At 44.1% G+C, this 13,322-nt stretch overlaps 1 long non-coding RNA gene across 1 annotated transcript in view; it reads left to right on the forward strand.

Moving 5' to 3' along the window:
• The first annotated feature begins 7,129 nt into the window (after nt 1-7,129).
• The window catches only part of LOC144380410 (uncharacterized), a 47,480-nt gene continuing 41,287 nt past the window's right edge, over nt 7,130-13,322 (forward strand). The window contains exons 1-2 of the long non-coding RNA XR_013444537.1: nt 7,130-7,257; nt 7,361-7,574. This is a non-coding gene — a long non-coding RNA (uncharacterized LOC144380410). The remainder of the gene's footprint in view (nt 7,258-7,360; nt 7,575-13,322) is intronic.

The raw sequence follows: 13,322 nt of genomic DNA on the forward strand, positions 1-13,322 counted from the left end.
AAAATGTTGAGCAGGCTTTAGACTTAACTAAACCAACCCACTTAAAATGGTCCATCATTTGCTACTTTACAAGGTACTCAAGAGCTAGTCAATTATCTTCTGGACAAACAGATGGCCTTCCCTCATCTTTAAGATAGGCAGAACGACTTTGTGGACCCAAGCCGACAGGGCTTAAAAACCCCAGCATTTCTTATTTCTACATAAATTAATAATTCAAAACAAATTTTCTAAATAACAAACTTCCATTTTGTTAAAAACAAGAGTCCACTAATGGATGCCTCTAAATTTAGCAACCACTCCAGATTTATTATCAGTGGGTTTTTGCTGTCTCCCTCATAATGCACACTGATGGCCAGGCGTTGGCAGCGTTTGGTGGTGTCGGATGCGGCTCGGCACGAGTCCAGGACCACCTTCTTCCTGGGCCATAGATTCTAACACTGTTATAGTGGACTTTTAATCCATTAATTAGCAATGAAGAAATAAGAGTGCTATGTTCTGACATTAACAGTTTCAAACAGCTTAATGAGACATAGTAGGACGCCTTCCAAACTTGATGAGCTCAGTCGTGGTGATGGGAGTAACCAAAAAAACTGTTCAGCACAGCTGAGATAACTCAACTGTTCTTTCCTGAGCTACTTATGAATCCTGAAACTGAATTTCATTTGGAGTTTTTCGGTTTGTTTTGCTTTTTGATTTGGAATGGGAAATGCTTCTAACTCTCTCAAAGCAGAAAGTCTTTTTTTTTTCTTTCCTCCCACTGTCTGACATCATCAGGTTCCACTCAGGCTTGTCCACTGAAGTGTGTGTTTTGGTTAATTGCTAGATTAATTACCAGGCTTCCATTTCTACACTTGGAGGGGAAAAAAGGTAGTAACTATATATTACTTTACAAATGCATTGCCTTTCTTCCTTCCTTTCCCCCTCCACCAAATACTACTCCAATATAGCAATTCGGAGAAGTCTCATGAACATCCCTGTGCTGCTGTCACCCATGTGTGGAGCAAAAACCATTTAAAATGAGCAAGTTTTGCCTGGGCCTGAATGTTAGCGGTATGTTTCAGCCAGCTTGGAAGGCGGGCAAGGCACGTGCACCTGAAGGCAGGAAGGCGAGAGGGAGCTGGAGAGAGCCCAAAATGGTTTAAATGCAAAATGATGAGATTTAGAACTTCAGGCGTTAGGATCAAGACCAGCAACCAGTAAGCTAAAAATCTTTGCTCCTGGGGCACCTGGGTGGCTCAGTCGTTTAGGCAGTTAGGCGTCCACCTCTTGATTTCGGCTCAGGTCATTCTCCGGGTCCTGGAATCAAGCCCCATGTCGGGCTCAGCAGGGAGTTGCTTCTCTCTCTCTCCCTCTACCCCTACCCCTGCTCTCTCTCTCTCTCTCTCTCTCAAATAAATAAATAAATCTTAAAAAATAATCCTTGCTCCCATGTCTTATGGCAGGCAGCACCATGTAAGTCCACAGCCAATAGGAGCAAAGCATCTAAGGGTGGGCTGAGAGAGGCCACTTATATGCTTAGTGGATATATAGACCAGTGGGCACTGTCTCACTCTCCAGGCCAGCCTGCGGCAAGATGGTGGACCTGGCTCCCTTTCTTTTTATTGTAACTATTGAAAACATCACCTGTAGTCTAGGGCTAGCTATATAGTTTGCTAGGCCTAGGGCAAAATAAAAATGCAGGGCCCTTATTCAAAAAGCAGGACCTGAAACACAAAATCTGTCCTCTGCTAACTAGTGCTTTGTGTGTGTGTGTGTGTGTGTGTGTGTGTGTGTGTGTGTTTAGTTTCTATTTAATGTCACACTAAACTCCCGTAGGTGCTTGGTGATCCCATTCTGTGATAGGGTGCATGTGCCCACTGGCTGCCAGGTGCCCCCTCCCATCAGCCACTGGACCCATGTGCAGTGTCCCAGCCCCAGCCAGGAAGTCAGTACCCCTTCCTATAGCCTGTGACAGACCCCCATGGGATTGCAACTTCCAGACCTGGATCAGCTTGAGGCTCACACCTACCCAGTTGTCTGCCAAACCCACCACAGAGCTGCCAGCCCAGGGCTGGGTGGGCTCCCCCCATGCCCCACCTGAGACTCCATGGGGGGCACATGGCCAACCCGCCCCCTACCCTGACATTCCTGCACGTGTGTCAGGTAGAACATGGGTCTCCTTCCTCCCGCACCCAGTCCCCTATCCCGCTCTACCCACACCATTCTACCCCCTCCCCCCAATGCTACCTGGACACGGCCGGGGTAGAGAGTGGCAGTGGTCGCAGGCAGGGCTGGGGCTCCAGTGGGTGGAGGAGAGGGGTTGGTCAAGAGCCCGTTGGGAAAGGTGCGAAGGTGGCAGGAGGCAGACTCAAGGTGGACCAGTCTCCAAACCCTGGCACCCCACATGCTCCACTGTCCCACAGGACTTCACTTACAAAACACAAATTCAGGGGCGCCTGGGTGGCTCAGTCGTTAAGCGTCTGCCTTCTGCTCAGGTCATGATCCCGGGGTCCTGGGATCGAGCCCCGCATCGGGCTCCCTGCTCAGCCAGGAGCCTGCTTCTCCCTCTCCCGCTCCCTCTGCTTGTGTTCCCTCTCTCGCTGTGTCTCTCTCTGTCAAATAAATAAATAAAAATCTTTTAAAAACCCACACAAATTCAAAACTAAAATTATTAAGAATGTCAATGTGACAACAGCAGAACATTAAGCCCCAGTCAGGGCCCTTCGGAGCACAGGGCTGGTGTGAAGTCACTAACCAGACCCCGTGGAGCCCTCTGGGGGCGCAGTCTCCAAACATGCTCCCCGAGGAGGTCCTCCAGGGGTGACACTAACCAAATTCTCTTAAAGCCCCTGGCTCATCAGCTTACAGCCAGAGCTGAAATTCAGAGCTGAAAATATGGGTCCCAGCATAGCTCCATTTTCTTTATACTTATTTATATGTTTCATCTGTTTTTGACTTTCTACATAAATGGGTTTTGCTGGCTTAATGGAGAATAAATTCCCAGCGGGTATGGACTGTATCTTTCACAGTAGAATTTTAAAAGTCTGCACACCCCGAATTCATACTTTGGGTCCAAAACTTAACCCGGCAGAAGTGAAGGGAAAAAAATCATCCACTGACAGGCTCTTAAATGTTTTGAGTCCTCTTCATGCAGAGTTTTCTAGACCATAATTAACCCTTTTCATAGACCTTTGAAATGGGTAGCTTTGGGTTTTGATTGCATTGGTTTACAGAAAGTTTTGACAACTCCAAACCTCCAGCGCATCTGCTGATTTCCCAGCCGCACTAGGACCCTGGTGGCTGTTCCTTTGACTTCTGACCACCCCCCCACCCCCCCAACCCCCCCACCCCACCCCGTATCTATATCCACAAATCTCCCCCACACCCTCCTCAGTCTCAGGGCAGAGCCCCTAGCAGCTTCTCAAATACCACCATTCTCTCAGCCATCATCAAAGGCATTTTAAAAGCATCAATCGAATTCTGTGATAAGTAAATTATGGAATAAAATAAACCCGACGTTGTTTACCCAACGCCCGGCTCTTCTCTGGCATTTGACCGTCGATTGTCCTAGCTTTCAAAGACAATGAACTTGACAGAGAACTTTTATCATTTGAAATACGACATCACATTGCGGAGAGCGCATTTGGAATACTGTTAAGACAAAATACATTCATTTCCTGCCTTGTAAAAGTCATTTGAGCTCAGCACTATTATACATATTTTCTGGGAATTCGTTTAATTAACATCAATGTGGTCACGAAGTGCTTGATACTATTTTGTAAAATCATCATGGAAGTAGGGTGCCCTCCTTCACTTATATATCCGCTCATAATTTAGAACCGAAGAGGGTCGTACAACCTCAGGGAGCTCTTCCCTCATATGATGTTTCTCTGTCATGGTGCGTGTCACTCAGGTGTAGCCACCCAGTTTTTCTGAACTTCAGTTTCCTTATCTGTAAAACAAAGGTAAGACTTACACATCCTGCAGTTATTTTCAAGATCTAAGCAAAAAATACAGTGAAGGCACACCGTAAACTCTAAAGCCCACTTCAAATGTAAATGATTCTCCTTGCCCAAGGTCACACAGGGTGTTTACATCAAACTAGATCGGATCTGAAGAGCCTGACTCCAGGTCCCATGCTCTTGACACTACGTTTACAGAGATCCTGAGCCATGAAGAGAGAAGTTCCTTATCACCCACCGCTCCTTCTATCCGTCTGTTTATCCATTGTCCGTTCATCCATCATCCAGCCATCCAGCCATCCATTCATTCATCGGTCTGACCCACAAATACTTATTGAATGTTCCTGCTCTCATGGGCCTTACCACGTAAGTAAATCTATCAATCTTGGAGAGTGATACATGAAGATACAATATGGACATATGAAGAAAAATAAATGGGGGTGAAGGAATATAGTGGGGTGCACGTGCAATGTTAAATAGGAGAGCAGAGAAGGCCTCAGTGAGTAAGTAATATTTGGGCAATGACCTGAAGGGGGTGAGGGAGTAAGCCATGCATGTGTCCGCAGGAAGAATGTTCCATGCAGAGAAACAGCATGAGCAAAAGCTGAGAGTGTCCTATGTGAGATGGAAGGGTAGCTAGCTAGGAGGCCTAAGAGAGCAACTCCATCAGTCTGTCTATGAGATCAGAAACCTCCGATATTTACCCACATTGCTTATTCCGGGTGCCCCGGCAAACAGAGCTTGAGGCAAGGCTGAAATGCTAATGCTTTCATGGGAGGGATAATCCAGGGCGGCCAACGTGAGGACAGAGAAGTGTGAGATTCAAACGTGAGATGACACCCTGTGGCACTGGTTTCCCAACAAACTGCAGGAGAGACACGGTTGGCTCTTTCAGGGGCACCCACTTGGCCCCGTGGCTAAGGGGGGAGGAAGAACCGTGCCTCATTGCAGTCCAGCAGGGGGGACACAAACAGGGAACTTACCTGTTGACTCTCTGCCACTTCCCATCTCCCCACTGGTCCAAGTTTGTCCCACAGACATTAACCTCCCTGCACTTCTGCACACAAAATCATATGAAATCTGTGCATTTTATTATATGTAAAAATGAAGAGTATTTATCACAAACAAAAACAAAAAACAGAGTCTGTTTCTTCAGCCTAGGTCCACATATGAAGTTGACGTACAGCAGAGCTAGCGAGGAAGAAACTTTTGTTGGTCGAAGCCATCGAGCTTTTAGAGTCAGTTTTTATTGCAGTATAACCTAGCCTCTCTCGACCCATGCAGGGATTCACTACCCCATCAGCATATTCAAGGAGAGAAGTTTTCCAGTAACGAAATCTGTTTGACATTATTAAATCCAGTGTTTCTCAAACTATTTTGACTATTGAATCCGCTTTTCACAGATCACCTTAATATTATGGACGTAGTCCAACAAAACACAATCTGTATTATCCTATTCAAGGAGATTGGGAAGCACGCTCTTTTCTAGAATAATTAAAATCTTCCTGGCTCTTAGCAGTTTGGGGTACAAATGATGTCACGTGAACATTTATGCCCAAATTATGGGCTCCTAGCACATGACTAACCTCCCCCCCACCAATCCTTCTAATGTCCCTGGGACTTCACAGGACAAGTGTCTTACAGGTATTCAAGAAAGGCCCACATTCTTTTGAGCCGTCCTTGCTGTCAAGTACCTAGTTCCTGACAGTTGCCAAGTAGGCACCTGTTTCTCTTCTGTGAACTGTCATTCTCCATTAGTGGCCACTCCAGACCCTTCAGTGCAGAGTAGGGGTGGAGGAGCATGACCCCTTCTTGGGCCCACCATGACAGAGAGTCTCTGATGAATGGAGTCCCTTCAGCTTTAGGCCCTGATCACTTTATTTCTAGGTTCTCAGACATTCTTCAGATTAGGCATAGGGCAGATACCAGGGGTTTTTCCTCCTCTTTTTGCCCCCAAATGAAAGGCACCTCAAGTCAACTCAAATAAGACCAGGATGGCAGGAATCGGTGGGTCTGTTGACACTGACTCCTGGTTTGGGACTCAGCAGGGACACCTTGCTTCATATGAGGACCCTTCATGCCTTCTCTGCAGCTCCTCAGTAAGTCCAGTCTACAGGAATGATGGGAGTTGAAAGCCACAACTCTGTTGTCATAAGGGCATTGAAAGTTGGTGATGGTTCTCAGATCCAACTTGAGAGCACCAAACCACTAGGCTGAGGTGGTGAACAATGTTCCTGGGCAATAGCTCAGAAGGGAGCAAGGGCTTTTTATAGTATTTGAGTATCCAGACTCATCTATAGGGAAATCTCTGATCTTCCTCCCACCACAGAAGTCATGTTGGAATTCTCAGCCTCAGTCCCACTAAGGTCCTTGTGGGAAAGAAAGACTTCAGGTGGGTAGTGGTGAGTCTATGGCGGAGAGAGAGGGACATGGACGGGAGAGGTGATGGGGAGGATGAGGGGGGGATAAATCTGATTCTGAAAACAGCTTGAGATTTAAAATGCAACTGGAAATCAGACCTGGAGGCAAATTCACTAAATGACTGATGAGTGAATTCAGTAATTAAATCAATCTAGTTCCTTTTAATATGATTTTCCCCAGAGTATAATCAACGCGACTCTAAAAAACGTGTTTGCCAAAGCTATCTCATATTTGATTATCCCTAAATCTGTGCCGTGCACAGAGGAGGAGAAGGAAGACAGAGGCTTTGACTGCATGGCTTCTATTCGTCCAGTGAGGTGGTCAGATTCACGGCCCAGGACAAGGAGGGAACCATTGGCTTGCCTGATACAGACGTGAATTTTGTGGCTGTTTTGATTCCTATTTTTTTTTTTTTAAGATTTTATTTATTTACTTGACATAGAGAGACAGCGGGAGAGGGAACACAAGCAGGGGGAGTGGGAGAGGGAGAAGCAGGCTTCCTGCCGAGGAGGGAGCCCGACGTGGGGCTCGATCCCAGGACCCTGGGATCACGACCTGAGCCGAAGGCAGACGCTTAACGACTGAGCCACCCAGGCGCCCCACTGATTATCATTTTTGATCCAGTTTCAAAAGTTCTTCCCTATGGAACTTACTTGAAAGAACTTGGCCCAAGACATCTGGAGTGATGAAAGTTTTTTATAGGCGTGCTTCTTAAGCAAACAAAAGTTACTGCTTTCTCTGGCAAAGCATTGCCTTTGTGACAGTGGATGAGGTCTTTCTCTCTCAAAGGCAGAAGTGGGATAAATGGGGCATTGTGGATTGGGCCATTCCTCTCGGATATGTAGGGGTGGCTGCTTGAGTCTGAGGGTGTGTGGGAGTGATGAGAACTCTCAGGGTAAGTCCTTTGCATTGAACCCTTCCCAGAAGGGATTGCCCTTTGGCAGAATGTCACGTGGAGTTGCTTCTCACCCTTGATCTCAATTTCCTCATTGTTGAAGATTTCTACAGAAGAAATCCATCTCCTGCTTTCACTTGCTCTCCACACCCCCTGAAGTGGGCGCTCCAGCAGATGCAGAGGCCAGCCAGCCGAGGACACTTGGTTCTGATGCCTCCTACCAGCTGCGCCTTCATGCAATACTCATTAGTCACCCTGCCTTTGAACTCCTGTCTGGACGCGAGTATGAGCACACTGAACCCGTCTCATATGCCTGAGTGAGTCGATCATTTTCTCTTATTGTTATTAACTCATCAGGTTGGCATTTGTGATAAGAAGTGGAGAAGCATGGAAGACCTAGAGACATCAGAAAGTTACTCTGATTGCTTGGAATGACTGTTTTCTTTAAATATGCATTGTTTATTTGAAAATATTTACCTAAGTCTCCTAACTCTAGATGCTATTTGACCACACTTGGTGCCCTTTCAAACTGGTAATTGATAAATAGTATCCATACAGGAAAGTTCAAATTCCAGCTTTATTATTTAATAAGTTAGTTACCTTGGGCACCTTACTTTTCTGTGCCATCTGTAAAATGGGGACAATAAATCATCTACCTCATAGGGTTAGGGATTAAACGAGTTAATGCATATAGAACACTATAAATAGTGCCTGGCACATAGAACACACTCTGTAAATGTTAGATAGTATTTTCATTCAAATGTATTGAAATTAATTACCACTAGTGCCGTAAGAAGTTTGTGTGTCTTACTGGGAAAAGAAATAGAAAGTTTCAGGGCACGTGGCTGGCTCAGTCGGTAGAGCACACAACTCTTGATCTAGGGGTTGGGAGTTCGAGCCCCACGTTGGGTGTAGAGATGACTTAAGAATAGAATCTTAGGGGAAAAAGAAGAAGTAGAAAGTTTCCCACATAGCCCGGGGAGGCCATTTGATAAGCACCACAAGAGGGTCTCTGTGTAGGAGTGAGGTAGCAGTTGGCATATGGGACCTCAGTCTCCTGCTATGCAAATCAAAGGTAATCCTTGGGAACTTGAATGTGCAAATTAAACCAGAATGTCAGTGCTCTGAAATATTTCTAGAAGAGTGTGAACCATACATAGACACAACATAAATGACAGTTGTTGCTTTTATTTATTTATTTATTTGGCTAGTGAAGCTAGTAACATCTCTCCCATTACATTAGCTGATCTCAGCTGTAGTGAATTTCTTACAAAAAATCTGTAGATTTTTACAGTCTAGCCCTTGGCAAACACTGTTGTAGAGGGGCACCTGGGTGGCTCAGTCGTTAAGCATCTGCCTTCGGCTCAGGTCATGATCTCAGGGTCCTGGGATCGAGCCCCACGTCGGGCTCCCTGCTCGGCGGGAAGCCTGCTTCTCCCTCTCCCACTCCCCCTGCTTGTGTTCCCTCTCTAGCTGTCTCTCTCTCTGTGTGTCAAATAAATAAATAAATAAAATCTTAAAAAACAACAACAACAAAAACACTGTTGTAGAAACTGACATAGATATGGATGTCAGCAACTAAGTCTGGATTCAGTAAATACTCAGTGGAGGAAAAAGAGATGATAAAGAATGATAACAGAGGAGTCACTGTGTAGGAAGTTCAAAGACACGCAAAGTTGGACCTCACTCCAATCTCCAGGTGTGGGCCACGGCCTGGAATTTTTTTCATAAAGATTTATTTGTTTATTTATTTGAGCAGGGGAGGGGCACAGGGGAAGGGAGAGAGACAAGCAGACTCCATGCTGATAGCAGAGCCCGATGCCGATGCTGGGGCTCGGTCCCATGACCCTGAGATCACAACCTGAGCCAAAACCAAAAGTCGGACGCTTAAATGACTGTGCCACCCAGGCGCCCCTGGAATTATTTTTCAATGTTAAATGTCAGCAAATACATTTTCTGTGTCCCATCTTCTAGTTTAGTGGAATGCAACTCTGGCTTTATATTAGAATCACCTGGAGAACTTTAAAAACATACGGATGTACAGAATACAGAAATTCTGATTGAGTTTGTTTGGCAGTAGGGCCCAGATTTTGTTTTTCTTAAGCCCCCCCCAAGTGATTCTAATGTGCAGCCCGAGTTGGAAAATATTGTTCCTTCTGTCAACAGTGACCATACCAGTGATGCCTTCTGAGCGGTTGTCTCCTCCAGTGTGGTCAGAGGGATGGTCCTGAGAAGTTTCTATGGAGTCTGTCTGCTTTGGTCAAGAAAGGCTCCAAACACTGGCTCAACTGGTTTTTATCTGGTACATTTTCTCTCATACCTATAACCTCAGAATATTCCAGTCTATTTTAAGCCCTCCTGTGGTTTCTAAAGCACAATACTTGCCAAACAGAAGACACCATTTCAAATCTCAAGGGCTGTGTTTCAATCTAGAGAAGAGCTAAACAGAACTACCCCGATTTGTAACTGGACATTTTCTGAGCTGAAGGCAGACGCTTAACGACTGAGCCACCCAGGCGCCCCCTGGACATTTTCTTATTGGTGAAAAAAGGTACATAAAAATGCATCAAACTGTAAAGCACTTCATAAAAGAGCAAAATCGTTTCTTATGTTGCTACAACCTGTGCTGCTAACTGCAGGAAGGTAGGAAAGAGCCATGAAATAATCGCTGTATTTGGACAGGGGAACGTGTGAATTTGAATTTCTGGCCCAGCCACTTCTTAGCTGTGGGTCCTTCCCTCTCTGGGCAGATGTGTCATGAAAGATGGGAGCATCAATAGAGCTCAGAAATTTTGTAGATTAAAGGAGTTAGTGTGCATGGTGCTTGGCAAGGAGTGAGTCCTGAGTAAATGGCAGTTACCCTCCTGTATTAGTCAGCTAATGCTATGATGCTGCTGCATAACAGACAAGCCCCTCCTCCAATCAGAGTGGCTTACTAAAATGACACTTATTGTTCCCACTCATGTGTCTGTGGGCCAGTTACGGCAGCTCTGCTTAAGGCTATGAATCAGAGCGAGGCCTGTTGCATGTGTGTCTCATTCTGAAATCCACAGCTGCCCAGGGCATGCTCTTCGCAGGGAGATAACAGAAGTACAAGAAAAGTCTGGCAGAAATGTGCAGTGCCTTTTAGCATCTTGGATCAGAACTGATTCATGATCACCTCTGCCCACTTGCCCTTAGGCAGAGCAAGTCGTATGGCCAAACTCAAAGTCAATGGGACAGATAAGCATCATCTACCTAGTGAAGTATAGCACAAGGAAGGGAATAAAAGGAAGAATTGTGAACCAATAATACATTCTACCACACTTCCTTTTTTTCTGCAGGGTGCCAACAGAGGAGAAAAGAGAGGGAAAGTAAATAGTTGGTTCTCATAGGAACTCTGTCTTGTACCTTATTTGTGAGAGCTTGTCTGGCCTCCTTTGCAGACATGGTCCAGCTTTCACCCAGGGAAGAAAAGCCATTCTCTGGTGCAGCCACTTCCTGACGCCTCCTTGCCTCCAGGTGTGCGTGATGAGGGATACACTATTCAGAGGCAGTCTAGAATTCACCAGAAGCCTTTTCAAATATCGCTGGAGTCAACACATCTAAATTGATTTAGGAAGATAAACAGAAGGAATATATGATGAAATTCCGTGAAACAGACCATACTATATACCAGTTGTCAAAATAGCCAGGTCTTTGTCATAATTCAACCCCTTCTCTTTACCCTTTTAATATCTCTGTAATGTATAGGCACCATCTCTGAGTATTTGCTCTGAATGACACAATCGCTTTTCCGATATATAATGGTGGTAGGCTAAGAGCCCTTTGCTTGAATTCTAACATTTCAGTTGGATTTCAAAACTGGGTGACTAGGCAGCCCCACCTCTCTTATCTAACCAGAGTTTCTGGCCAAACATGTAGTGTGATTAATAGAGTTACCAGATATGCCCTTGTGCATTCACTAATTGCAGGAGTATTTTAGTGAGTAACTCAAAGGTGTTTAACCAAACATAATTGTTATAATTGAGGATAATTCAGAATGTATTTCAAGATATTGGAGCTGTAGGAAAGTCATCCCCCTGAAGATCTTTGTTGAGGGATATTTAGTAATAGCGGTGCAAGCAGAGGGTGGTGGGCAGGGCTGAGTCGCACCATTACAATCTCAGACAAGCTCCAAAACTGCCATTCTCCAGGAATGGTCCCTGGACCACTAACATCAGAATCACCCAGAGCTGTTTGTTAAAAGTGCAGATTCCCAGGGAAACCCCCAGACTTAATGAATCAGACCCTTTGGGAGCAGGACCCAAGAATCTCCATGTCTATGCATGCCAAGGCTTTTGTATAACATCAGATGTAGACAGACGTCCTGCACATCTTTGATTCCAAATATCGGTTATGGAAAATGTGAGGTTTTATAATACCAGATTAATCACTCTCACAGATGAACGCGGCCAAAGGATTTTTCCCATTATTATTATTACTAAACTTTTTTTAAAAACCAAGTTTGTTAAAACTTTCAACCAGGGTGCTACCGTAAGAAGATTTTTGTGGCTTTAAAAACAAAATACAACCTGAACACTAGAAACCATATATTTCATTATGACCTGTATTTTGATAATAAAAGAATCATTTTCCTCCCGTTTTCTCAAATACTGATGGCCTACAAAACTTATATAAACATTTTTGGACGAAAGAAAAGCAAGTTAAGACAAAATTATTGTGAAAGATAGGAGAAGGTTTTATCTGGTTTTAGCACCTTTTTTCTAATGGATAGATGATAAACTGCCTTTTTATAGTGTTTTAGGTATAAGAATTATCTACAATGAAGGTAGTATGACCACCTAAGTCAGAATTATCTTTCGTTTTCCACCTGGTAAATGCATTTTTATATTTTTCTCTGTGTGCATGAGATCATAAAAAGCATTAACTGCTCCAATAAATGAATGAAACGGGAGGATGACTTTGAGCGCTGAGAGAAATCTAGAAACCACAAGTAAGAACAACTCGGACTCCTCTCTCCCTTTTCTACCTTCTTCCAACTCCTGTTGATTACATTTAAGTTTCAAGGCCTTCATCCTGATGGCTTCCCACTTCCAACTGTGTGGAAAATGAATTTGAACTATTTGGAAGATTCTGAAATCTTCTTACTGTAATCACTGAACACAAAGATGCAAAAAGGTGTGGGAACATCTGTTTCCCAGATTAAGAACGTTACTGGGATATTGGAAAAAACTCTCTTCCATTATCACACCTTTAATCCAATTAGCAAATATAAGTCATTCTAAAAGACTCTGGTAACCATTGCGCAGAGAGGGAACAATCTAGAAAAGAAATGCAAAAGAGACATTTTCAGCACCTTCCGTGGAATTTCAGGACTAATTTCGGAACTACAATAGGAAAGATCATGATAAGGCTCATGCATTTAAGCCTTTTATATGCTTGGGCTTGGAGGTTTTTTATTTCATTTTATGACAAGTAAAGATATTTTTTGAGTAGCAAGGGAAAAATCATGTTACCTCCAAAGTGATTTCAAGGGAAAAAAAGATCTTCCCTGACCAACGAGGCTGAAATGTCATGGAGTCAAATATGTTCATCAAGCACTTATTGCTATTTTGAACTTTCTTAAACTATTTGCCTCAATGTATCCTCTAGCATTTTTCAGAGAAGTCAAGGGTTTAAGAGGCCCTGGGGTTTAAGCTAACATTTCTTGGTTTACAAACAGATCTCATGTCAAAGGTTGAGTATGCTCTAGCTGAACATAAAAGGGCCCCATCTGTTCGGCTACCCAGTGATTTCACTTGCAGCATCCAGCAAATTGGATATTATTACAGTGCTCCTGAACTAAGGATCTGATTGTAACCTGATTCTATTTTCTTTCAGTAGCAAGTAATACTCTGAAAATAGAATGAGTACCAATAAAATGACACTGGAACATTCAGACAGGCAACAAACTGCTTTTATGGTAAAAGGTATGGAGAATCATTTCTGGTTTTGGTACACATCTCCATATAACTAAACTTCAGATTTCTCCACCAGCATCTTGATGCTTCCTTCTTTCTTTCTTTTCTTTCTTTCTTTCTTCT

This window comes from Halichoerus grypus, chromosome X, assembly GCF_964656455.1.
Source record: "Halichoerus grypus chromosome X, mHalGry1.hap1.1, whole genome shotgun sequence".
Classification (NCBI taxonomy): Eukaryota; Metazoa; Chordata; class Mammalia; order Carnivora; family Phocidae; genus Halichoerus; species Halichoerus grypus.